This window comes from Pseudoliparis swirei, chromosome 24 (genome assembly GCF_029220125.1).
Source record: "Pseudoliparis swirei isolate HS2019 ecotype Mariana Trench chromosome 24, NWPU_hadal_v1, whole genome shotgun sequence".
Lineage (NCBI taxonomy): Eukaryota > Metazoa > Chordata > Actinopteri > Perciformes > Liparidae > Pseudoliparis > Pseudoliparis swirei.
In genome coordinates this window covers 16,978,533-17,005,022 of record NC_079411.1, presented here as the reverse complement: position 1 = coordinate 17,005,022, position 26,490 = coordinate 16,978,533, and the positions used below count along the sequence as shown (strand labels likewise).

Genomic DNA, 26,490 nt, shown 5'->3' with positions numbered 1-26,490 from the left:
TGTTGGATGCTTGTCTTCCTTTGCCAACCGATGGCCCACTGTACTTCACGCTGCTACGCCCCCCCTGGCTGCCACACATTGGACATTGTGGCCTTGGAAATAGACGACGCAAACACCTTTAAGCTGCCAGTACTCGTCAGAAGTGCTCATCGACCGGTCAAATACACACACACACACATATTTTTGGTGTCCGAACAGGCATCCAACTATTACAGTCACTTTCAAAATCTGACATTCACAACCACTTCATGCTGTGAATGGCCAGCTGCGTGCAGTTGTGAAAAAGAGCTAGGCGTTTGAACTCTCTTGTTTCATTCACACACTCACACACACGCACGCACACCGACACACACACACATACACAGGCCACCTCTGCCACTCATCGTGTGAACAACAGAGCGCAACACTGAGTGTCTTACACAGTCACACAATGATTTTGGAAACATGGCGGACAGTCTTGACCTTGAAACAGAATGTTCACTCTCTCTTCCCGTCATTGTGGCCCTGGCTGAGCTGAACTTGCCCGTGAGAGTGAGCGTGAGCAGTGCTTCCCACAGGAAGCTGCAGTGGGTGGAGGGTCCGAGGGCGGTCATGCTCTTATAAACAATAATGTGCTCTAGTACAAATAATGTAACTGGAACGGATCCCTTTATCTTAAATGAAACAAATGAGACACTAGTTTGATTAAAAGAATAAACATTTCTATACATGATTATTCTTATAAACACTTCTATAAATATTTATTCTTTTAATCAAACTATTGTTCGTTATGTGCAAATCCATCTGTTTGGAGTGTAAACAGTGGTTCAGGCTTTGGTCAGATAGAAAGACATCGGTCCTTCAACATTTTGACCACGTGACTCTTGAAGTGAAGGAGCCCCAATGAGCAAAGAGATGAATGTTTGCTTTCAACACAAGCGTCAATTAGCAGGCTGGCATCTTCTAATGTTTAAAAGAATAATGTGAATTGTCAACCTTCAGTGGCCACATTACCTCCACAGTCAGGGCGTCACTTAGTTACAGCATCGGGTATCGATGCCTGCTTGTTACCGGAGAGAGAGACGCGCTGAATTCCCCCAGTCAGACCGCAAGTGCCCCAAACGTTGAGAATTTTTCCAATTCATTAAGAAATTGTGACAAATGTATTTTATGGCAAACACTGGGGCGGGGCGAGAACGCACTGCCCTGAAGGACACGAGTGCGCTGGATTCATAACGAAACAAAAACAAGAGCTTCATTGTGAAACGAGATGCGGCCACAATAATCATCTCATGTCCGTCATCTTGTTTTCATTGTCATTGGAGGCTAAAATTTCAAATGAAACAAAAATTACATTAGATTACATTTCATTTAGCTGACGTTTTTATCCAAAGAGACTTACAATAAGTGCATTCAACTATGTGAACAAACAAAAGTAACATTTCTTCAAGAAAGCCAAACTACAAAAGTAGCATAAGTAAGTGACAATCAAGTGAAGTGCTAATCTGTTTTTATTTAAAGTATATACAGAAAAGATGTGTTTTTATTTTCCGGCGGATGATGGAGAGACTTTCTGATGTCCTAATGTCAGTGGGGAGCTCATTCCACCAATGAGAAGCCAGGACAGCAAACAGTCTGGATTCTATCGAGTGATTAGCTCGAAGTGACGGAGTCACAAGTCGATTTGCTGTTGCCAAGCGGAGTGAACGGGCTGGGATGTAAGGCTTGAGCATATCCCGGATGTAGACGGGGCCCGAACCGCTCGCAGCACGTTACGCAAGAACCAATATTTTGAAGCGAATGCAGGCAGCCACCGGAGTAGTGTGGGTGAATTTAGGCTGAAAACCAGTCAAGCTGCTGCATTCTGGATGAGCTGCAGAGGTCGAATGGCCTTAGCAGGTAGACCTGCCAGGATCGAGTTACAGAAGTCTAGGCATGAAACGACCAGAGCCTGGACCAGAACCTGTGCCGCCTTCTGTGTAAGAAGAGGACGTGTTCTCCTGATGTTGTGCAACATGTACCTACAGGAATGTGTGTCACAGTAATGTTGGCAGTCAGGGAGAGAATGTAAAAATAAATGTCATTAATGACTCCAAACTGGAATATGGCGCCTTTTCCAACTGTCCTGGTCCGCAGGATGACCTGACTTGTGGGTGAAGATTGTATCACGTCCCATTGACTGTAGCGCGGCTCGGTTGTCCAGCACCGGAAGGCTCTCGCTGTACCAAGGGGACCAGGTGTTCCCCTCAATGTCTGTACCAAGGGAGCCAGGGGGCTTCGTGTTCAGCTCACACGTACCAAGGTGCCTCACATTGTAAGAGCTGCAGGGCCCGGGGGCCCCTGATGATTATTTCATGCTTTAAGTCCCAGGGGCCTTGGGGCATTTGTGGTCAGCCCACTCTTTAACCGCCAAGTTGCTTAGGGGGGGGTGGGAAGCCCTCATAACACAAATCCTGATCCATCGAGCTTGTTTAACCCGGCTAAAAACTGCCAAAATAATTCTAGGTCAAACTTCAGAAATACTTTCTGCGTGTCCGACGAGTAGATAACAAACAGCTGTTTGGGTCATAAGGTCGTCCCACATCGAACGGATCTATACAAACGTAAGTGTCGTTAGCTCCAGGCTAACGGTGCTATTAGCATATTTGCTGTAGTTTGTAGTCTTAGCATCTGACTGATGTCGCCGTCGGTCGGATGCCGTTATTAGCTGTAACCGCCGTAGGCGAGCAGTGCAGAGCGGCGGCCATTAGCTAACCGGTGCGGCGGGCTAACACATGCTACGCTACAACACACGCTGGCCCAGACATGTCAACAAAGCAAGAATAAGCTCGGATTTGAAGTCCCACGGAGGGAGAGCGACTTCATTCTCTGCTCAGATAATTGAATGAATGCTCTGAATGTGGAATACAGCTCTTTTAACAAAACATCTTTTGACACCAAAGGGATAAAGCAGCGACTTTTGTCACCCGTCAAAGACAATTTGTTCTGAAGAGCAAAGATACTTTTGTAAAACTATTCAGAGAGAAAAAAAGGTGGCTGACAGAAATGATTGTGTTGAAATAAAAAAGTGTTGAAAATGTTTTTTAGAAAGTGACAACCAAATCAGACACACTTACACATCTGTGTCACCACCAACTCCCATTCTTTAAATATTTTTTTCCCTTGTAGTCTTGAGAGAGTATTTGAATACAAGGTGAATATGTTACTTTATTAGTATTGGGATATTGTACAATGAAAGTATCATAATGACACATTTGAAACACAGTTATATATTATGTGTAACATGTGTTGCTTAATGGGACCTGAAGTCTCTAATTAAACTTAAGAACAAAGAATATGACACCATATCTATACGCTCCAGACGCAATCTGACACCCATGAATGCACAAAGATATTTAAACCCCCCCCACACACACATACACACACACACACACACACACACACACACACACACACACAGACACAGCGATCAGAGTGTTTCATTAGTGAGGAGCAGATAGATTACCCTCCCGAAGGAGACATTGACCAAGAGGCCATTGATCTACTGAGCTAAGCCAATCTGTGTGTCTGTCTGTGTGTGTGTGTCTGTGTGTGAGTGTGTGTGTGTCTGTGTGTGTGTGCTATGGAAAGTAGCCTACTGATGGAGTCTTTAAGTTGTTCGTGTAAGCAGCACAGTAAATCTAATCCAGTTGTGTTTAATGGAGAGAGAACGAAACAGGCAGTTGACATATTCATGAGGTCCAATTACTCCGTCCAATCCCTGCCATCGCACTCGCTCACCAGATGAGAGAGAATCTGCGGTATTTATGTCTTGGCAAACCACCACAAACAAAAAATAAGCAGAAAAAAAAGGAAAAGATTGATAGGACTCGCATGATAAATGAATAAAACATATTTATTTCAATTGCTGAATGACAACACAGTGCTTTGGGTAGGCGTCTGAGATCATTTGACCTCATCCCCGCCCCTGGATTTACTCAATTACAGCTACCTTATTGATGATTCAATCACGATCGCACGGTGGCAATCGTGACTTATGGTAATAGCACGGTGGCACGGCCATATTTCCCGAAACGAGGATCGTTGTCAACGCTGACAATCACGGGCGAAAACAAGAGGAACGCCGTTACTGCTGACAAATCATTTGCCTGTGTGTGTGTGTGTGTCTTCACGTGTGGGACTTGTAATTAGCTCTCTAGCTTGTTCTCTTACATTGGATGTGAAGGTAATTGGGGCTTTTCGACACTCACTCTCAATCTCTGTCAGTGTGTGTGAGTGTGTGTGTGTGTGTGTGTGTGTGTGTGTGAGTCTGTGTGTGTGTTCTGGTGGACGGCCAAGCCATTACTGTGTGCTCAGCCTGCGCTAAAGCAGCTTGTGATTCATTAGTAATGAGACCATTTGCAAACTAAATGAGTGTTTGAGTGGTCGAACGGCAACACGTGTGATGATTGTGTCCACTTTACTCGGCTCGCCATCTCTGCTGTTTTGCAAGTAAAGCATGTAACACACACGCGCGTGCACACACACACACACACACACATCCACACACCCACACAGACACAATAATGTACAACTAGCTTGTTCCGCCAGTGTGGACATAATTTGAAATCAGTCAGTTGTGTCATTAATTACTGCTTTACACCTGCTCCTCTCTGATAATTAAACATGGCGACACACACACGACCGCACGCACTCTCTCAGAAATGTTGCAACGCAGAGGTGCATATTCGCTCGCCCTCTGAGGGCCTGCACGCAAACTTCCAGACAATTTTTTTTTAAATTTTTTTTACACTGACGAGTCAAAAATACATTCTCATTTTCACTCTGGAAGAAGGTGCGATGGCATCGCTAAACACAGCATGCTTTTTTGTTCAGAGGTGGGGGGGTTTCTCTCTCTCTCCCCCCTCCCCCTCCCTTAGTCTCACATACAAACACGTCTTCGGCACACCTCCTTCTCTCTTTTCTCACTCCGTCATTCGCAATACAGTCCTCGCGCTTCTGTCTCTCGGTACACTGTAGAGTCTATTCTCTCTCACACACACATACACACACACACACACACACACTCTCTCTCTCTCTTTCGCTCTGTTTCAGTGTAAGTGCATTAGACGTGTATGTGTGTGTGTGTGTGTGTGTGTGTGTGTGTGTGTGCGTGTGCGTGCGTACATGTGCGTCTCCTTCCAGCCCTATTTTCTTAACAAAGGCCACAGCTGCTGCTGGTTCGCTGAATAAAAGATGACAGAGCCGTAATATCAGGAGATCACCGGCTAACGAAAACAACGATTTTGTCCAATTTAAACAGCTACGTTGCATCGCGTGTCAAACTCTGATATGATAACGTTCGCAAATGAAAATTGTTCTCATCTGCACAGAGACTCTCTCCCTCCCCTGCTTTTGTTTTCTCACTCCCAATCTCTCTCTCTGTGCACACATTTCTCACCCTCCCTCTATCTCACACATGCACACACACACACACACACATGCGCACACACACGTGGAGCACGTAGAGCATATGGCTATTTCTCCCCTCTTTGAAGGGTTGCTTTGAAGCTATGGCACCCGTATCGATTGGCGCTCAGATGAGCTCGCTTCGCCAGAGCCCTGCGATTATCTGTCGCTTTATTTCAAACGGAGCGCATGAGAGGGGGGCTTATGCTCTCCCATCACTCACTCACACTCTCACAGTTGGCCAGCGCGCTCATACGCCACGGAAGAGAGGGTTTTGGGGAGGGGGGCGTGGACGCAAACGGGGGATAACGAGGCGAGCTTATGCGCCGAATCCCCGATACTTAAGGCGAGCCGCGCCTCAGGACTGACAAGCGAGAGCAGCGAGCGTCAAGAGACGCGGCGAGAGATAGAGACTATTAAGTTGGGCGAAGTGATGAAACTTGTGAGAAGATTCCCCCCCCCACCCCTGCTTCTAAATAAAAAAATAAAAAATCTGTTCATCCACGGGCACTATGAAAATAACTTTGTCCAAATGGATATTCAAACCAGAATTTGTGTGCAAAAGGTTGAGGTCACGGTCAACATCTGTTTGGCAACTTTTTACACCTCAGAAGTAAATAAACAACCACTGTGGTGGGCTTCTTACAAACTGCAGCGGGGATCATTCAAAGAGGGAACTTCTTCTTAATGTCCACAGAAGCTGGGAAGAAAGTGAGCCAGGGTGGCATGAAATGTTAATGGTCTGCCCAGAGCAACAGAACTTCATAAAAGACCTGATTTAGAAAGTAGTTGCTTTCAGGGAACAATGAACATTGCCATCTATGGCACATAGAGCTGGAAACACACGCACACACACACACACTGTGTGACATTCCTCTCACAGTTGGATTATTACTTGAGGCTACACTCCTAAATTGTTATTAGGAAGAATTTTGCTGAAGAGTGTCACGCCCGGAAACAACCGGAAACACAGAAAGGTGGAACGCAGCTGAATAAATAAAAAGGCATATTGTAACCACCGCCGTAACCAAACATATTATAATAATAAAACTGTCTGATGCTGCGTTCACACCAAAAGGGGTGTCATTTGTGTCTTAGAGGGGGCGTGGCTTATCTCTGTGGCTTTACTCTGTGGAAACAGTTATCATTTCCTTCATCGACCATGGAAGAACTAACCACTATTTCTGCTTGATACTTTTTGTGGACCTCCCACAAACATCGGAACATCTAACGACATCGTGTCTGGGTTCATAACATCACCCTTAGGCTCACACAGCTCGGTGAGTTTCACCGACTCCGTCTGAATGACTGCCGCTTCCAGCTCCATGAAGAGCGGCAGCAGCCAGTTTGATTCACCAACGGCACGACGTCAGTGATGACGGGCGGAGCATCTCAACGCTGATTGGTTGGCTCATTTTTTGCTTCGCTCTATTCGCGTCATTCAAAATTGCCTGTCAAAAGTGTGCGTCATTTGCAACCATTCACGTCTGTGCATTGACTTTGCATGAGATCTACTCGCGCAACAAAATTTGCAACGCTTTTGGTGTGAACGCAGGATTAGACTGCTCTGATCCTGATCATTATTCCATGTGTCAGTAACGCTAACGACTTATTGAACCAAGAATGGATATAATCATCAGCTCGGAGATCAAGATGATGTCTGTTTGTGATACTCTGGAGAGGGTAACCGGACTTAATGAGGCCCCGCCCCACACCCACACAACCACACACACATCAGACGCAACCGCGCGTGTGTGCAAAGGCGGCAGCAATTGTGCCGTTAATTGTTGGGAGCGATGTTGATGCGAATGCTGGTTTATTCATGATAGCGAGGCAGGGGCGATGCTGACATTTAGTCTGTGTTCAAAGCGCCGCGTCCCCCTGTCTGTGTGGGCCTGTGATCACCAGCAAATCACTTGAACCGTGCCCAACCCTTGGTTTTCGACAAGGTGAGAGCCGACCTTGGGGGGAAAGGTTGGCAACGGTTCCATTTTTTTTTTTTAAAGCTACATTGGGAAATGAAAATACCGCGTTATTGTTTTAGACAATTCTGTTGTCCAAATTAATAGTTACATAGGTATACAACAAAATATATATCACAGTGATGTCCACCAAATTCATAATTTTGGCCATCACCATCTTGTTTTTTGTATTAAAAGTTACAAAAGAGGGTGGAGCCAAGTACAATCAAAGAAATTTTTTAGGTGACTGAAATTCTAAGACAAAGAGGTCAAAAACACGGAGAACTCCCAGACCGGACAAAGTATACCCTGTTTTATGGTCTATTGACATGAAGATATACGTGAAGGTATACTGTTCGGAAGGCGACAGCAACCTGTCAATCACAATAATCCCGCCTGAAGCATACTTGTTATGGACCATCATTTATTAAAATGAACATTATGCTGTGTTGAAGAAGACTTAAAACTATAGATTGAGACCATGTACTCATGTTTACAATGTTTACTGAGGGAATTAATCAAGTGAGTAGGTCATTTAGAGCCTGACTTATTTTTGCAACAAGAGGCAGTGCTGGCAATCAGAAAGAATCGATGTGTAAGGTCATTCCCCCATTGGCTCTAATGCTGCCTGAGCTCTATGAGGCTGTAATGCTCATGGTAAACAAAACTGTTACACAGATACACAAAAGTAGTGGACACCTTTTAGATGTTGAAACAATTTGCTGTATAACGGAAAACTTTCTGAAAATTATGGCCGGGGAACAGATAATCAGCAAAGTTAGAAGGATTCTCCCTTTGGGGAACCTGAATGTCTGGCCAACATGTCATGGCAATATTTGTTCAGAAATTAATCAATGCATTGCCATTCCTGGAGACATCAAATTGTTGTGGCCCAAAACAAAAAAAAAGGGGGTCTAGGGCTTAAAACACGAGTCAAGAATGTCCCTGAAAGCATTCCTGAGATACCGCGTTCACAAGAATGAGACGGCCGTCTGGTAACAGGGATTCTAAACTTTAACGACCAACATCGAATCAGGTCATCCTCGAGTCCAGGTGGACAATCGGGCCAAATTCAGAGGATTTCCCTCGAGATGTTCCTGGAATATCGCCCGTAAGAAAGGTACAGTACGGATAGAACACCCCAAAACATAATGCCTGAGGCATAAGAACACTGAATCCTACATCTCCCATGATGTAACTGATAGCGTATATCATATCCGATGTTAGACCATACCTGTCTGGTAAAGCGGGGGGGGGGGGGGGGGGGCATTCCAGATGATATTTACAGGTAAGATTGATATGATTTCTCTTTAAATTCAGACTGAAATCCCATTTAGTCATCCCTTTCGGTTGTCATAACAACACCTGATCAATGTACTGTATGTACCGGTGTGTATTGTTTGTATCGCTGTCAAAAAGAAGGAAGTGGCTGGTTTCTGAGCACAACACCTGGCACCTGTCTGGTGATATAGAGCTTATGGTGTGTGTGTGTGTGTCTTTGTGTGTGTTTGTGTGTGTGTGTGTGTGAATGTGAGAACGTGTGTGTTGTGTGTGTGTGGGCAAAAGCAAAGGAGGTCTATAGAGCTTGAGAGGGGGATATCTGGGTGAGTAAGTTTATTAGTTATTCTGGGAGGTTTATGTGCATAAGTGCACCTATGAGATCCTGAAATAAATGAAAATCTGTGTGTGCACGTGTGAGAGGGAAAGAAAGAGAGAGTGTGTATGTGTGCACGTGTGAGGTGTGTGTGTGGAAATGTGCACACTCGTTGTGTATCCAACCATTGCAATCAGCGACAATCCTGACTCAGCATCAATAATGACCCCATTAGTCACAAATCCCCTACTGCAAGCACACACACACACACACACACACACACACACGAAGCCCGCCAGATGGACACTTCCTCTCATTAGCGTGATATTTTAAAACAAGACATAAAAGCTACACAGAATCAACATGTAATGCGAGAACAGACCACATCTCCTTCAGTCCTCGCTTTCCTGCCAATGCAGGTGTGAAGCTGCACTAATGAGAAAAATGTTTTGCTATATACATATATATATATATATATATTCGTCATTTCAAAACTCTCAATAGCAGCATGGACAATTTTGGGAAGGTCAATGTTGATCCAAGATCAGGTTTGGGAAGAATCAGCACTTATTCACATTTAAATTAAACATGAACATTAAAAAAATTTAAAAATCATGAATATAAATGATGGTGTTTATTTTACTTTTTTTCAAGAAGTTTATGCAAATATTCCATCTCTCGTTAAATATGCACCACTTTGCCCTTTGGTTTGATCATGTCTTTCGATAGATGTTAATTATATGCATGCTTAAAAGAAGATTTTCACTTGACTTTCACACTGTATGAAAGACATACAAAAAAATAAAAAAATAATATAAAAAAACATATGTTCCCTAGAGTATATCTGCAAGGACACAGAATGATATTAAAAAATATGCAGCAATTATAGGATCAAATCCAGCCGTTATCTAGTTTCGTGCGTGTATGCTCTTGCGCTGCATGTGGTGTTATTATTACGACAGCGTATTAGGGCCCTTGTAGCTTAAAACATTATAATAAAACAAGGAGCCAGAGGAGGAAGATAACACAGAATGTCGCTGATTAAAATCGAAATCCTCTGAGATTTAAGTGCAGAATTTATGAGAATAATTTAAAATGTTAAATGTATAAAAAAAAGCAGCAGCCTGATTGCTGAGAAATAGTTTCAAAAGCTGCAGTTCCTCACATGACCACCTGAGGTTAACTTCTAAAGGGAGTCAAGACCCGCAGAACTCAATGTTAAAATGTCCAGTTTTACAGCAGAAAAAATATATATTTACTGGTCTCTCCAGCTAACGTCCACCTCGATGACCACCGTACAGAGGGTGAATTATTATTTTTGAAAAGACACGTTTTTAGATGATATCATGGTTTCAAGTCCAACATATTTGAGGGCGTGGCCACTTTGAGTGACAGGTGGTTGTAGTTCCAGGTCGCTAGCTGCTAGCTGTCTGCTCTGCGTCGTCACCATGGCCCGACTCACCTCCTCGCCCTTTGTTAGAGTTTGGTTGGGTGGTCCCCGCCGAGGTGGCGGTGAGGTTTATCCAACCATGCTAAGTGAGGGATGCAAGTTTGTTATCATACATTTACCACTTCAATTTCAAAGGATATACAACTTTTTTGCTCAGAATTGTATTAACTACAAATCCCCTTGCACACCGTCGTGCTTTATAGAATATTAACTGGAGATATTGAAAATTGTATAACATAAATATGAAAATAAGTGCATTTTTAACAGTGCTATATTAATACTGCAATTTTTTAGACACAAACACACACACACATATATAAATATACAGTGTTTCGGCCTGAAGTGGGAGTGAGTGAGTGAACCTCTCACACACTGTGAGAGGTTCAGTGAAATAAGATGGCATTGCTGACAGTGTAAAAGGTTAAAAGGTCATTTGTCAAAGGTTAAGGTCCAGTCAGCATGAGTGGACTCTGCAGGGGACCTCACCTCTGCTAAACCCCTTCTGCATGTGTGTGTCACACATAAAAGAGACACCGCACTTATGTCATATAAGGGCATGTGTGTGTGTGTGTTGGGGTGTCTTTGTGTGTGTGTGTGTCCGTGCGTGTGTTTCCAGCTCTATGTGCCATAGATGGCAATGTTCACACACACACACACACACACACATCCTGACAGGAAGAGCCATTGGGCTAAGAGAGGAATGCTGGACCCCGAGGTGTCAATCAGAGATCTGTGATTGACAGACGAGTCCGCTAGCACCACTCTCACACTCACCCACACACTCTCCCTCACAGGACTGCACTCGCTCTCTCAGGCTGGCAGTCTCTCACTCCCCTCTTCCTGTGTCTCCGTTTCCTCTCCGTTTATCTCTGTACCCCCCCTTCCCTCCTTCCCACCATCCTTTCTTTTCTTTTCTTTTTTACTTGTCCGTCTCACAGCCATGTCTGTACATCCACATGCTGTTTGCAGTTTGTCCAATGTTCCCAAACCCCCGTCACTCTCTGGACAACTCTGTCCGTCTCCCTTAGCCCGTCTCTCCTCTTATTTCTCTAGCAGATGGGTGCCTCAAACCATCTCCCTTTTTCTGCTCTCTCTCTCTCTTTCTTTTACTCTGATCATATCTTTGGTTTTCTGTTTATTTTCCTTCTCCTCGTAATGCAGTCATTCATGCATGCTCACACGTTTGACATGTCTTGGCGCTGAACGTCGCTGCGTGCATGTGCGAAGGTGAGATTGAGGGCGTTTGTTCCGTGTGTTGGGCGGTCCTCGGCAGAACAAACAAAGAGTTCAATAATGTATTTTTTGTATTATCGCAGTACAATGAAATGCAATGAAAACGATTAGGTTATATGGGTCAGATGTCAAGACTCAAATACACATTCAATAGTTGCAAATGGAGGTAGGCCATTTAAATTCAGCACCATTATTGCATTAAATACTTGGTATTTTAATGCAAACATTTGGTCCAGCCATGCAGGTATTGAGCCGTTGCAGGTATTGAATTGAAACCCCCAAACTAAATACTGTGAGACTTATGTATTTGAACCGCAAGGAAAACAATGATAGTTTAGAGATTAAATATGAATCAACTGAGATAATTTAAACTGCAACCAAAAACTGTGGAAGTTACCTTTAAACGGACTGGAAGCAGAATTATTTTCCTTTTAAAAGAATAAATAAAAAAGAACTACAATTCTCCTACGTGCTCTCGTAAAACAGTGTTCAACATAAGCAGCAGCGTTCTGAAGACGGGCCATGTTTTTATGATACAAGGTGTTTTTATGATACGAGGTGTTTTTATTATACGAGGTGTTTTTATGATACGAGGTGTCCAAATTGTGCCGACACCGCTGCCGGCATCGCCGTCGCTGACAGACTAACATGGTGTGAACCTGACCACCGCTCACAGAGCGCCATTCGCCCGACGACCCTTTCATCCCGGTGCGATCAAGCGGACGCAGTTCAACACCAAAATCACAGCAGTAGAAGTCGTCTGTGTGTTTCCTGCAGGTTGCTGATCGGGTGCCGTGGTCGAAGCGCCCCGTTCGGCTGCGCGTGAGTCCTGTGCTACGTAGCAATGTGCTAACCCTTCTGTTGACCTCACAAGCATCGGAGACGGAGGAGCACGTTTCTGCTGACACGAGAACCTCGCAGAGTTGTAAAATCCGTCCTCTCGAGGAGCCCCACGTGATAATGGAAAATGGACCTGGACCTGTTCAGCACTTTTCTCGTCTTCCGACCACTCAAAGCGCTTTAATACGGCATGACACCATTCACCCATTCATACGCTGATGGGTGGAGCTCGGGTTCCACCTGCCCATCAGGATTCTAACTAACATTCGCACACAGTAGCCACAGCTACGGGAGCAATGTATGGGTTAAGTGTCTTGCCCAAGGGCACATCGACATGGGCTAGCGGAGCCGGGGATCGAACCGCCGGTCCTCTGATTGGAGGACGACCCTGCTCACCCCGATAAGACTTCCTGGTTTCATCCTCTGACCAGTACCTGTGGCTGCGCCGTCCACACCGTGTGCGCAGCCCCCCCTTGTGTTGTTTTGATGCAGGGCTATTTTTGGCCGAACAGGATGTGGAGCAGAGGCACTTTATGAGCAATTTCTTGATAACACAGCCGGTGCAGATTTTTAACTCTGCACGGGAAATCCGGATGGCGTTACGTTTCTCTGAATGATCAAATGACCAGACAGGATATTCATATGTTATGGATTCCATATGTTGTGGGCATGTTGTGTTTCTGGAACGAATTAATTTTCCTTGGTTCAGTCTGTGTCTCTGTGTTTAGCCGCCACGGCGATCAGCCCGGTGCGTTTGTTTACTCTCGGGAGCCATTAAAGAGTGGACACGGTCTTTAAGTGGGTTAAACGCGTTCCCGGTGAACCTTCGGCTGCAACCCCAATAAACCTTCGCCCCAAAAGCCCGCGGCGCATTCATCGCCGAGAGTGCCGGTTTACAGCGGCGGTGCCAAATCAGCAAAATTGGTTTCTAGTCAGCGTGAACGCCGGTTTCACCCGGAGCTGACAGCACGCGGTAGTTTGTTTGGGTCCAGCACCGAGCGAGTTTGTGAGCGTGTTTGTGTCTTGGTGTGAAAAAACGGGAGGAAAAAATAAATAAAAGAGAGCTATCAGAAGAGAGTGAGGAGCCTCGGTAAAATCACAGCGCGGAGCAATACTACCAAACTACATCCAGAGAGTGTTTTTTTATTTTTAAAACACAGTGGAGCCTCTCTTTCCATTTTCCACTCACTGCCTGTTTTTCTTCTCCTCTGGCTCATTCTACCCCCCACCACCACCCCCACCGTGCAATCTCGTTCTCACCCCTTTTCTTTACCCTTGTCCTTCGCTTCCATTTCCTTCCCTCCCTCCATCAGCTCCCCGCCGCGTACTGCTTCCATCTTCCATCTGCCTCTCCCTCTCTCTCTCCCCCCCTTGCACCTTCCATCGCTTCCCTTTTCGTCTCTTTCGACACCTGACAGAGGCAGGATCCAGCAGTAAATCTCCTAAAGCACAAGTCATCTACCAACGTTCACGCCGCAAAGCTGGTGAGACAGAGGGAGAGGGAGGGAGATAGAGAGAGGCAGAGAGAGAAAGAGAGAGAGAGAGGCATATAGAGAGAGAGAAAGAGAGAGAGAAAGAGAAAAAAGAAAAGGAGTGCCAGTATGTTGAGGGGGGGAAAAAAAGGTACAAGATAGTGAAGAGACAATCGGACAGGAAATGGCTGGAGACGCGGTGACGTTGGCGAGGGGGGAAAACAGACACTGATGGAGGTGCCGAAAGAGTGATGGACGTGGAGAGACGGTGAGGGAAGGGGGGAGGTAAAGACGCAAGCTTTCCCATAATTCAAATAGTAGACGGCGTTCCGGTTGTACGTACACACACATTATGGTGGCGGGATGAGCAACATGATGAAGATCATGTTGCCCCCCCCCCCCCCGCCCAATTAATCCATCTCTTCCTCAGCAACTCTTAGAGGACCACCACTCTGTGACACTATATATACAGCAGAGGAGTGTGTGTGTGTGTGTGTGTGTGTGTGCAGAGCGCCCATAGCCCGGTTGGTTTATGGCCGCTGAGGTCTGATTACATTGGTGCGACTGGAGGGGCGAGTCGACCGGTGGTTCTATCCGTCTTCCGCGCGGCTGACTGAACAGACACGTAGCGAATGGAGATGCTCCGCCGGAGACACTTGGCCCGCGTCCCAGAGATCTCACAGGGATGCAGCCACATAATGGATTCACACCGGGAAATGCAACCAATTCCTTGGTTGATTTGTGAGTTTCACGGGCCCCGTCATCGGATTGGATTATTATTTAAGTAGAAAGTGTCGCAACCCCCCACCCGTCGGGTTGAGTTGTGAAAATAAAGGATGTGCTCTACACGTGTGTAAATCCATACATTAGTAAATTTGTGATGCCTACGTTGAACGCTTCCTTACTATATTAATATGAACGTTGGCAGGTATGCAAAAACACATTTCATTACAAGGTTTTCTGAATGCATTTCATGTTGTGTTTTTTTACCATTGTTTTTTACAAACAAACACATTAACTTTCAATTAATCTGCCAATTTTTTCCTCAATTGATCAACAAGCTGTTATATACCGTTTCATAAGCAAACAAATAAAAAAAATCTCATAAGAGAATTTGGAACCGGAAGATTCAGAAATGGATTTCCTCAAAGATAATGGTGAGAAAACCGCAGCGGGTTCATTTCAGTGAATTGTTCCACTTTTCTTCATTTCAATTGAAAATAACCTAGACTATTGTATTCTACGGTTTAATTACACAGCAGTTCATCTATTCAGAATGACTCTCTGGGCCAATTTTCATTCACAGTCAAATTCCGAAGGATCTTTGGATTGCGGTTAACGTTGGTTTATTATATCACAATCTGTGCAGCAGCGTGAGGCACCCTGTAACACCGTCTCAAGGTTAGACGCTAAGCATTCAGCTTTATTCGGCGCAGCATTCACTGTTAAGAATCCAAGAGTCATTCTAGTTGAGGAAAGAATGAAAACTGGATTCTCAGACTTACCGTCGTCACGCTAAACTGCGCTGTATTCAAATGCCATGAAGAATATTCCAGAGCTGGAATATTCTCGGTTCTGACGGATTGTCTGGATTCTAATTACTACTTTTGTAGTATCTATAACAAGGATTTCCTCCTGTATTTTTTTTAAATAAAAAAACTCCAGAAATAATGTTTTTGGTTTGGTCAAAACTGAATATCGGCTTTAATGCTTCCTGTTGAAGTCTGTATCACCATTAAACACCTATTCTATTCTAATCAAGCCAATGCTTTGCTCAAAAGTGACACTGATCTTTATAAAGAATGAGGCATTGTTTCAAGGTGCCTAATGATGACCCCGGTGGGTTTACATCATACGCAGAGGGACGAGGCAGAGGGAGCATGTTGCTTTATCTTGTGACTGGAAGTGTGCACTGGTAGGAAGCTCGACGAGGGAGAGAGAAGTGACAGAGAGAGAGCGGAGAGGGGGGGGGGGGGCATGGCTGAGAACAGGAGGCTAGATGTTGTTACATTTATTGAGACGAAGCTAAGCCCTTTGTGGTATGGGAATTGAAAGAGGAGAGAAGAGAAGGGTCCGAGAGAGGTTGGGAAAGAGGGAGGAGAGAGGGGGGGGGGGGGGGGAGTAGGTGGGTTTGCACGAGAGAGCGACCCCATGAAAGATGAGGAATAAGAAGGGAACAGAGAAAGACACAAATAGACATGAAACGCACAGCGAGTTAGAGAGGGCTGACGGATGGAGGAGAAACAGTGAGAGACAAGAGGCAAGAGGTGGAGAGATGGACAGTGATGTATAGGTGAGCTGGGCAGTGCGCTGCAGCGGTACTCCGAAGCATGCATGTGTGTGTATGTATGTGTGTGTGTGTGTGTGTGTGTGTGGAGAACACTGGCGAACAGCGATGAGGGAGTCTCGGGTGTGTGACACTCTTTTCTGTTCGCTTCCAATGTACGTCGGGAAGAATACGTTCTTTTTCCGCAGCTTACATTTTGACATTGCAGGGTGAGCATTGTATAGAAGTCTATGACTCTACTTCTGTCTTGATTTATTTCCTTAATAAACATTTGAAACATGAGTTTATGGTCTCAATCTCTAGTTGATGTCCATTTAGAGTTAAATAGACCACAAATGCATTCCGAATCCGGTAACAGGTTGCAGAAAGCCAAGATGTTCACGCTCAAGGCATCAAAACAGCGGTCCACAAACCACTTGTTATACACAGTCTATATCCGATGCCATTGTTTACTGAGGTATCAAGTGACAATTTCTCATTGACTTCTTAACAGTCAGACTTCTTTTCCTGAAGTCGCCCCCTGATGCAGGTCAAAGACACTTCAGCATTGACTTCCCTTTTCAGAACCGGAGTTTGCCAACTCGCCGGTGTGCATGCTGGCTGACTGGAATGGCTGAGACACATCAAACACCTGTGTTTACCTTGCAATGACATGTCAAGATGGTGCTATAAAAAGAGCCTATCACCTTTCCAGACACAAAGCGAGAGGAAAAAAAAAAAGAGAGAACAACAGAAGTAGGGAGCCAAAGAGAGAAACAAGAGGAAGATAATAATGAGCTATTGGGGGGGGGGGGGGGGGGGGGGGGTTTGGTATGTGTGTCTCTGATTCTATGTGAATCCTAAAAGTGTATGAAAACCAAGGCTTTAGGTTTTTAATCAGCCCCATCTGAGCGTTGTATGGGGACTGAGAAGCTTTCATGTAGTTTCTCTTTTTCTCACGTGCACACATGCACGCACAAACACACACACACACACACACACACACACACAACATCCCCTCATGCTTTCTGTTCTAAATTTACACCTAACACGAGAACAGAAGAACGGGGGAGGAGGCGAGGAGGAAAAAAGGCAAGGTAAAAAAGTGATGAAGGAGACTAGAGGAAGAGAGGCAAAAGACAGAAGTGTGGAGACAGTGGGATGGGGGTGGGGGCAGAAGAATGGAGAGAGAGAGAAGGCGCAGGAGAAGAGAAGGAAGTGCGGATGGTGACGATGTGTTTGTGTGTGTGTGTGGGGGGGGGGGGGGGGGGGGGCAAAACTAAAAGAGGAACGGTTGAGAGGAAAGGAGAGAGGAGCCAAATTTGATTTAGCCAGACGGGCGAAAGAGGGAGAGACTTAGATAGACAGGGAGAGAGCGAGGGAGGGAGAAGGACAGCGGTATATTAGTCAAGGTGTCCGGTCTACGTATTGCCTGCTGTGCAATACCACCCCTCTGATTTACTCTGCCGAGTGACTGATGAGAGGGAGGATGAGAGGGAGGGGATGCGGGGACGGAGGGATGAGAGAGGAGGCAGGCCTCGCAACGAGCGTTTAGGCCAAATTAATGGCACCTCATGAATTAGATCAACCGCCAAAGAGGAAGGCAAGTGTGTGCGGCGGGCACGAGGAAGTATGCGTCGCGTGCGTGTGCGTGAATGATGGCGTGTCGAAGGTGCAATTTGAACAATTTGAACCGGCGCAAACAAATTACTCTGCGATAAAGTAGCGATGTCCGGCCGCTCGCTCACACAAACACAATCTCGCTTCCTTTGATTACCACGACGTTCTCGCCCCGCATGACGCACTCCGTAATCTGAGACAGCGGGTGAGACTGTACACATTGAAGGAGGCCAGAATCTTATATTTATGCAGCCATGTCCAATAAAAGAGTCACATTTTTATTGGTTCGTTTAGGTAACCGGTTAATGTTCAGGAACATTTGTTTTCCCTCGCTTCCATCCTCCATCCTTTTTCTTCTTTTTTTTTACGGCGTAAATGACATTTCCTCCATTTGTCCAAGCAATTTCAAACATATAAAAATGAGAACTCTTTGAGTTTACACAAGGCTCCGGCCCCCCGTTACATAACTCTTCACGTATGTTTTATGTTCCTGCTCAAGCTACACGTCGAGCAAACCCCGTGCCCCCCTCCTCCGCGTAACCGTTATTTATGATACTCCCTTTAAATAAATTTTAAGAAAGGTTAACTCTGTCAGAAGCGTCGGCACTTGCCGATTGCTGTGTGATTACAGCAGTGCTTGACTGAGTGAGATACTAATACAAACACACACACACAAACACACACACGTGCACACCGCACCGCCTACACACACACACACACACACGTACACAGCAATCTTGGCAGCGCCGAGGGTTGACGCTCGGAGTGATTAAAGTGGCGTGCTCTCCGAGGGTGTCACCTGGGTGATGCTGTATCTTAAATCAGGACAGTGGGGCTCAGATTGGGTATTGACTGGCCCCGCAGATGTCTCCATCCATCACGCTGAGAAACGACAGCACGGAGGCGGCCTCGATGCCCCCATATACCACTGCCGCTGCTCGCTGGCTGGCTGAGGTGGCGTAAGGTTAGGGCTGTGGCACGAAAGCCATCGCTTACGGCGCGGCGCAATACGGAGGAACGCGCATTCGGGACCGGCCTGCGCACCTGTGACAAACTTGCAGCTTCTATCGCAAGAGATGTAAGACGTCTCCTTTCTCCGCCGCCGTCTCTCACTCTCATTCGAAGGCGAAGCGCTCTGTTCTTTCGAAGGGGGCCCGAGCGCTGTCGTTTTGACTGTGTGCCTAATGATAATAAATGAGCCATCATGGGCGGAGAGGGAGGCACTAAGTCATCCCCTTCATCGACAGGAAGAAGACTGGGAGCCCCAAGGTCACCCCACTGTCAGCATCACTCTCTCTAACGAGTCCTCTTGCTGTCTTGCGCCGCACGCACGCGAGACCACCAGGGACCACCCGGCAAAGACCTGCTTCTAGATACTCAGATCTTTGTGTCTTCGGGATCGAAGCTGGCGGTATCAATTCAATTCAATTCAATTCAGTTTATTTGTATAGCCCATTTTCACAAATTTGTCTCAGAGTGCTTTACAATCTGTACATATAGACATCTCTGTCCCAAAACCTCACATCGGATCAGGAAAAACTCCCAAACAACCCTTCACAGGGGAAAAAAAGGAAGAAACCTTCAGGAGAGAACAGAGGAGGATCCCTCTCCAGGATGGACAGGTGCAATAGATGTAATGTGTACAGAAGGAATCATTATACACAATTGAATACACAGTAACAACACAATCAATGAATATGACAGAGTGTATGAATAGTTGGTAGTAGGCATATTCCACGATCAGCCTGTGGGTGAGATTATTTCAAGTTTTCAAACTTGCACGCCGATCCCTCTAATTCCGCAGTTTCCCGACTCTTTGGCATGAAGCTACGTCTCCTTGCAGCCACGCACCGGCAGAAAAATCACCATAGATTGTTTTTCTGAGTTCAATCAATCCAGTCGCTATTCAACTAGAATTACCTCCTCGAGCTACCGCGGTTGTACGACTGTCACGCTGCAGTTCACATCCAAAATGTCAACGCTTCATCATTTTACCCAATTAGACGTTTGTGAGAAATTGACTTAATTAGCCGATGAATTCTTGAGCGATGGCCAGAAAACGTTGATCCCCGACCACCAGATTCAAACCAGTCCAACCTTGAGTGAAGGTGAAGAGTTCCGCCAACTTCGAAGAAGCTCACCCGAGGCGTTCCTGAGATATCACGTTGAATGGGACGGATGTGGGGTCACGGTGACCTTTGACCCCAAGAGGCTGATGAGTTCTCTTTCGCAAGAATGCACCAGACGGTGAAACCCCCGAAACCTCAATGCATTCGGCCCCGGCCTTTCGCCAGCGCGGAGGCATGAACGAGCAAAGATTAGAGAACGGTCAGAAATCCTAAACTGTGGTCACATAGCAGAAATGCTGGAAACCTCGAAATCAAACTTTTAAATCCTTTTCGAGTTTCTCAAAAGAGGAGGAAACTCACTCCAACCCCTTTATTTGCCAATGCGTTGCTTGTGACTAATACAAACTCTATTTGTAATACTTTAGCCCCCTCCATTACACTGTGCCCTCCTTCCCAGTGTACAGAATACAGAACATCAGCAGCCAGCCTGTTTCCCCTTAAGCAAAACACCAACAGCAGCGGATCAGCTGGGGAGGACAAGCATTGCATAACTGAAACAAGTCTCTCTCTCAAAGAAGAAAAAAACCCTGACCCTCCTGATTCCCGGCCCGCTCCCTAATGAGCTGCCATGCACTGTCATCTCTCAGAGGCACTTATCTGAATATCTATGGCCATGGTGTATATTTTATTACATTGTTTATATATATATATATTGTATATATATATTGTATGTATATACATATATATATATATATAGTCTCAAAAAAGTGTATATTTTATTACATTGTTTTATATATATATATTGTCATGATGTATATTCTATTACACTGTTTTATATATATATTGTTAATACTTTCTTCTTTTTTGTGTGTGGATATTGTATAGTTTATTCTCATTCTTATTCTTTTTTTAGTCTGCTACTGCTGTCGGGTGTTTTGCACATAAGAATTTCACGAACCGATTATACTTGTATAAAAGGGGATGTGACAATAAAAACTTGAAACTTGAAACTTGAAACTGAATGCAAATCCGAAGAAGGGGCAGGGGGTGGGGGGGGGGAGCCAAGAGACAGAAACTAAAAGGAGTCCAACAAACCAGCAAATGTTATTAAAGCTGTTCTAAAAGTGTACGTCTTTGTGGGAGGGTGAAGGAGGCGCCAGAAGATGCGTTGGAGAAACCGAAGCAGGAAGGTAGCGCCTTCACGGTCGACTGTGGGAATTATTTTCACATGTGCACACACACATATGTATAGATTAAACGTTCGCACACACAGACACATACGCACACACAAACATATATACTTGCACGCGCACAGGTTGCAAGTTTAGACTGGAGCTGAAGAAAAGCTAATTTGCACCACATTGAAATGCATCTCAATTAAAGAGAAACACATCGAGGTGCCAGGGGAGGAGAGAAGAGAGAGATGTGAGAGAACTGGGAGAGAGGAAGCAGGGTGTGAAACAGATAGTGTGTGAGAGTAATAGAAAGGGTGTGTGTGTGTGTGTGTGTGTGTGTGTGTGTGTGTTTGTGTCGGTGGTGGGGAGCTCAACTGTATTTGGCAAGGAAAGAAGGGAGTGAGAGAAAAAGGGAAAAGGGAGAGTGATAATGTTTTCATCTCCCTCTCTTGGAAAAACATCAAATTTTTGGGATGAATCAGATTTAGAGAGGGGTGTTAGGAGGTTGAGGCGCTGCTAAGAATCCTAACTAACTTCAACCTCGTTATCACATGTGTTCGGCATATCTTTGGTTTGGCGCCACAACACCAGGGCAGTCCCTGCCTAAAACTGTATGTGTGTGTGTGTGTGTGTGTGTGTGTGTGTGTGCTCAGATTCCGTGACACACGGTAAGGTTTCACCTGAGAGTGTGGGCGACTGCAACCAGAGGCTTGCATTGCGACGCACTTTTTTTGGGGGGGGGGGATACTTTTGAGGACGCTTCTTTCGTCATGGCCCTTGTCAAAAGATAAGAATGCGTCAAGTACAGCTGTTAAGTGTGATTTACTGTGTGTTTAATCTCAGGGAGCAAGAAACAAAAGAAAAAATATCGACAAGAAATTAAAGAAAAACAAACACACACACACACACACAATCTGTCACGAGGAGAGATCGGGATTGGATTTGAATGCCGCTATCATTTTGCACCGACTGTCATGTTCTTAAAGCTGCGATGATGCTGCCAGCCCGCCATCTCAACAGCAACACCAGATACAAGCGGATCCATTCTCTCTCTCTCTCTCTCTCTCTCGGAACACGCTCCACTTTGTCTGCTTCTTGAGAGAGCCCCCTCCCCTCCATACCCTCCCCACCCTAAGCTCCGTGCTTGCCTCTTCTCCAATAGAAGTCATGCAGCTCTTAAAGAGTGAGGAGCATTCTGGGAAATCAAGTCCTCTTGATCCTATTCTGGTGTCGGATGGAGCGCCCCGCTCCAGACTGCAGCGCCGTGCCACCGTTCCCACCGTGACGTAATGCATCTGGCTGCCCACATTTTGCCAATGCACTCGAGACTTGTCTCGAGAAGACCATTTCCGTGAAGGTCTCGGCCTCATCTCGTAATGGACTACATATTTATTCGACTTGGTCTCTGTCAAAAGGGGACTCTGGATTTTTGCCTTATTATTTGTTAACATTGTGAATGTTTCTCATAGTAGATGCATACACACACACACACACACACACACACACACACACACACACACACACACCTACACACACACACACACACACACACACACACACACACATACAGATATACTGTATATGTTTGATGTCAATAAAGAGGTGAATAAAGAAGAATCCTCATTTGTTTTCTGCCAGTTTGTTTTTATGGGAATGTAGATCTTTCAGATCAATTCGAGGAGGTCCTCTGGTTTACATGTTCCACATTCAATCGTAATCGTGTCGGACAGTGAGGTTCTCGCACTGGTCTGGTCTTCGTCTAGACTCTGTCTCGCCCTGACTCGGTCTTAACCCCTCATAGTCTTGGTCTTGTCTCGTTTTCGCTTCACTCTGGTCTTGGTCTCGACTCGGTCTCAAGCCCTCATAGTTTTAGTCTTGACTCTGTCTCGCCCTGCCTCGGTCTTGACTTGGGCACTACCCTCAACGTGTTGGTCCTGTCTCGGTTTCAATACACCCTGGTCTCGTTCTTGACTCGGTCTCGCTGTGCCTTGCTCTTGACTCAGTCTTAACCTCTCAAAGTCTGGGTCTTGTCTTTGATACACTCTGGTCTTGGTCATGACTTTGTCTCTACGAATGTCCAGCAACACGAGGGATAAGTGCGTCTGTCCAAGTCGCTGCTGGGCAGAACCTGCTTAGGAAACAAAATCACTTGGTTGGGTTTTGGAAAATATCCGGATTTGGGTTCAATTAAGTAAGTTTGTGACATTAGTTGAGTAATTAAGTTATGTAACCAAAGTAAGGCAAAATAAGGTGTCTGCCCCACCTTCCACCTTTTTTAGCTCTACGCACTACGTCACCTCAGAGGCAGCCGAACTGTAAAAGAGCAGCCCGATGAAGAGCCAGAGCAACATTATCATCACCATCATCTTGACTGCCATCAGCGACACCATATTCATGCACATCGGCTGGAAATACCTCCTCTGATTGTCACTCGATAATAAGATTGAATAAAAAAAAAACGATGGGGTCGGGCGAGGATAAACGATTGGTTCATTGCGTGATTGCCTGGCCAAGTCTACAATTAGCTGAAAAATCGGTGTGGAGGGGAAGGGGGGAGGGGACATGGGGCGCTCGCTGAATTAAATACATTTCCTTTGATGTGTTACAATTGTTTTACCTTAAATGTAGCCTGAAACACAAGATAAACTCTGACTAGTATCATATCGTATCCACATCTCAGCCCACCGGTAAGCGCATAATGTCCTCCTGCGTTCTTCTCACCCCATCGCATTTGAGGCCCCCGGCACGGGGTGCAGTACGGCGGACCCCGTAAACTGCTGGCCATGCAAATATCCCCTCGTATTACCTGAGTTATAAGCCGCCCTCGTTAGCGTTTAAGTCGGCGGTCCAGTTTGGGTCAATCCTCCTAACTTCCCCTTGTTTGCCTCGCAGTCGCAGTAGTTTAGCTAAAATAAGCAGTGGCCTTCTTTCAAATGAATCTCGTGCTTTGCCGACAAGCATGTCAAAGCCAGAAGAACCCGCTGTGTATCAGCAAAGGGCCCTTACAGCCAAATATATAAATATATAAGCTAAAAGAAAAACTGCTTGCATCGGTGTTCCTCTTCCTCCAATACCTTGAGTTAGCATAATCTCTCTTCCTCCCTCCCGTGTCCCTCTTTTCTTTTTGCTCACTTAAAACTTTCCTTGCACACACATGACTGAGCAGAGATGTCACACATACACAGACCAGGACACACACACACATTTCCGTGGCACATGCCTCACAATGATGGGCCCCTACACAGCACGCGGACAATAAAAACACATCAGCAAACTACTCGGGCGCTCCTCTCCCGGGCACTTTGTCATGTCCATGGCGTCTTGGCGGCTTCTCAGTCTGCCCTCGATGACACCCGCTCGTGAGCCTTTCAGCGACCCCCTCTGCCGGGCACGGGGCTGACGAATTGAGCTGTCGTTACATTAAGTGGAGGCCTCTCTATTAGTGCAAATGGTGGCACATAACCAGATAATCGGCCGCGGACAGCAAGTGTGGCTATGTGGGAGGTGAGATGCTAGCGGATGGTGTGTGGGAGAGTAATGTTTTATGTTGGAGGAAGTGTGATATCTCCATTATAGACAAGCCTAATTGATAAACAGGACAATAAAAAAAAGCAGCAAATGGCCCCATAGATTTCTGCCAGCAGCACTGGAGGATGTCACCATCGATGTGATGGAGAGTGATGGCACTGATGATACATCCTAATAGCATATCAAGTAGAGGCTTTAGAACAATATCACACAATGGCATCATTGTGGGGAAATAAAAAAAGAGTAATAAAAACCCTCTCGTAAAAGATGGGAAGCAGCGCTTCCCTGAGGGATCCCTTAAAATGTTTCTTCCTTCACACTCCCCCCCCCCCCCCCCTTCGTATTCCTTCAGCCTCCGTGAAAGGAATACTGACTGGCAATTGTCACAAATGGCCAACGTTTAATTCCCGTGCATAATAAGCGAGCGAACTTCTCCGCCATGGGGGAAAAAAAAAACGTTTGAAAGGAGACGAGCGGAGCACGCACGGTCTTCTTCTTCTTCTTCTTCTTCTTCTTCTTCTTCTTCTTCTTTTTCCTTTCTTTTTGCAGCTCGTGGCGCGAGCAAACAATTTCACGAGGGCTCTCACTTCACGTGTTTTACTGGGATAATTTACAAAAATCTAAATAAAGACTGAAATAAAGCGAAACCCCGGATCATTTACAATATGCTCGTTAAAAAAAATCCATCACCGAGAGCAAACCGATTGAGCACTTTCATCATGTTTTTTTGTTGTTGTCGGAATGAAATGATAAATGCATAAATACATGAATAAACAAAACAATAATAAATCAAGCAACAATGTTGTGCCAAAGTGTGCTCACCAGAAGATGCGGACCAGAGCTCGGTGTACGGAGAATCCCGAGGAGTTTCCCGTCTTTCTTCGCCCCAAGTTGAAGACCGCGATCGGACGCGCTCCCACGGTCCCGACCGAACTGCGAAGAGAGAGAGAGACACAGAGAGAGGGGGGGGGGGGAGAGACAGAGAGAGAGAGAGAGAGAGAGAGAGAGAGAGAGCGAGACAGAGAGAGAGAGAGAGAGCGAAAAAAAAGGTGTAAGACCACGTTTTGAGAAAGCACAGCAGCCTATGGACTCTCACATCCTGAGCGGCAATCGAGGTCAAGCCCCCCCCCCCCAAAAGAAATCACAACCGCCCATCCTATCCACCCCCCAAAAAAGAAAGTGCGATCAATAATTACCCGCGTTGAGCCCACTGATCCGGGACTGTACCTCTGAAACGACCCGGGATGACCACCGGAGAGGGAACCAGGCGTGGGGCGGTGGGGGGGGGGGGGGAAGGACCGGGCAAAGGCAGCGGCTGTCAGATTGGACTTCAAACTGCTGCTGACGATGCGCACCGAGATAAGGGGGGGGGGGGGGGGGGAGAGAGAGAGATTAGATGTGCAGAAGTAAGAGACAGATTCGGAGAATTAAATTAAACAATCTGCCACTTAAAAGTTATGCAACTTGGTCCACATGCATTATGAAAACAATAAACAACAATAAACATAGTGAACTCAGCAAAATGTCTGGATACATCATTATCGGCTTTATAGAGGCGCTCAAAAGGCATCCGGGGAGCACGTTTAGGGTCACGACACCACACAGTGGCCTAGCACTGGTTGTGTCATACATGTTGGAAACACACACACACACACACACACACACACACACACACACACACACACACACACACACACACACACACACACAGACACACGTAAGAATGTACAACTAGAATGAGTATATATAATGACGTAGAAAAAAAACACTGTTCAAATTCCAAAAACAGTTGCATTGTGTGCAGGCGATCGGCTCGATGTCGTGGGATGGGGAAACAAAAATGAAAGCCACCGAG

The 26,490-nt window shown here is 45.7% G+C and overlaps 1 protein-coding gene across 2 annotated transcripts in view; it reads right to left on the bottom strand.

Annotated features, from left to right (window-relative positions):
- Positions 1-25,554, bottom strand: part of ptprdb (protein tyrosine phosphatase receptor type Db) — a 165,030-nt gene extending 139,476 nt beyond the window's left edge. For both annotated transcript variants that reach the window (XM_056409327.1, XM_056409328.1), the window contains exon 1: positions 25,458-25,554. The gene's annotated coding sequence lies outside the window, so the exon portion shown is untranslated. The remainder of the gene's footprint in view (positions 1-25,457) is intronic.
- Between the last annotated feature and the right edge of the window lie 936 nt (positions 25,555-26,490).